The sequence below is a fragment of the Mus caroli genome, chromosome 4 (assembly GCF_900094665.2).
Source record: "Mus caroli chromosome 4, CAROLI_EIJ_v1.1, whole genome shotgun sequence".
Taxonomy (NCBI): domain Eukaryota; kingdom Metazoa; phylum Chordata; class Mammalia; order Rodentia; family Muridae; genus Mus; species Mus caroli.
The window spans coordinates 74,247,686-74,249,264 of NC_034573.1; positions in this window are offsets into that span (position 1 = coordinate 74,247,686).

Below are 1,579 nucleotides of genomic sequence, written 5' to 3' on the forward strand. Positions count from 1 at the left end.
TCTCCCTCTCCCTCTCCCTCTCCCTCTCCCTCTCTCCCATCTTCCTGATGACTTCTGCTTCCCTGTTGACTTGCTACATGGTCTCTCATGTTTGCCTTCTGCATTTAGTGGAAAGACCCGTTTAAACTGGCTTATGAAATCAAAAGGCTGTGAGCTATGTGTCTCAGAATATCCAGAGTAAAATGCAGTTATCAGCTTTAGTTCAGGGAGGGCTCTGGCCTCCATCCTGATTCTTTTGATTTCTGTCCTCTGCTTCTCACCCAGGCTGCTAACTAGGCAGCCATGGCAGTTTTACCCATCACATCCACACCGAGAAATGTCTAGATTGCCAATGGCAACTGTTCTTTTAAAGGTAAAGAAACTTCCCATCAGTAGTCCCTGGAGGCATTCCTCTTGCAGGTCTCAGCCTGAACTGGGTCCTGGGTTTGGTCTAAACATTCAGGTACACCGCAAAGTTTTAAAAAATAATGTAAAATTCACAGACCTGAAGCATGTCATTCAGTAGCTATTGACAGTGATATCTGGCATTGTGTCTGTCTCCAGCCACCATCACTGTTTCCCCTTCTTGATTTAATCTCTGCATATTCTCTGCTCAGAGTAACCTCAGGTTTTTCATGGCAGCTGCAGGCTTCCAAGACAAATCCTAAAATAACCTGGCAAGCCTGCTGCATGCCTCCTCTGATCCTGCCTGTATGTACTCACTGGGGACAGTCACAAAGACTTGTTAGGTATCAGGAGAAGGGACATCAATTCTTTGTCTGGGTCAACAACACAGAAAAGTGTCAAAAATGCATATGTTCTTTAAAATCATGAGTCTTTTTTTGGTAGCTCTTTGTGGGTGGTAGAGAATTGCTTTCAATTTGGAGTGTTAAACATTCCTGCCTAAACTAAGTTCTTATTGGTTTGTTCGCCCTCCCTCCTTCCCTTCCTTCATCCCTCCCTCTCTACCTCCCTCCCTTCCCCTTCTGCCTCTCTTACACATTGTCTCTTGTTTACCAGGATGTTCTTGAACTCTTGATGCTCCTGACCCCAGTTCTAAAATTCTGAGATTGCAACTGTGCACCCCCACACCTAACCTCCAAGCTATTTTTTTTAAATGATTATCACACGTTCTGTTTAAAGAAATGTACCTTGCCCTCCCGTTCAGACTTATAAGCCAGCTTTATTCACCCTAACTTTTCTATTTACTGCTGTTTCTGACTTCTCCAACATTAGGGTACGGATCTGAAGATGATATGAAAAGGAGCCAAAGTATCTTTATACTCTGCTTGATGACAAAAATTTCCTTGAATGGCAGCTATCCAAGGCTGGCTTTATCTCTTCCCAGTGATTTAGTGAGGTATTTGGAGACCTCCTCCATGCTGTCTTCTTGGATCTCTGCCCACTATGGGAATGATGTATGTTCCCACTGACCTCATAAAGATGCCCTTGAACTTCCACTTTCCTGGTCCACCTTTCACATCTCCTCCTGCCAGGGCCTACACATTTAGGAAGACAGTTCTTTTTTCAAAGTTATCTTAACAGTACTAAGCTTAGACCTAATACCTTTTAAGAACTGTAGAGAATCTTTTTTTTTTTT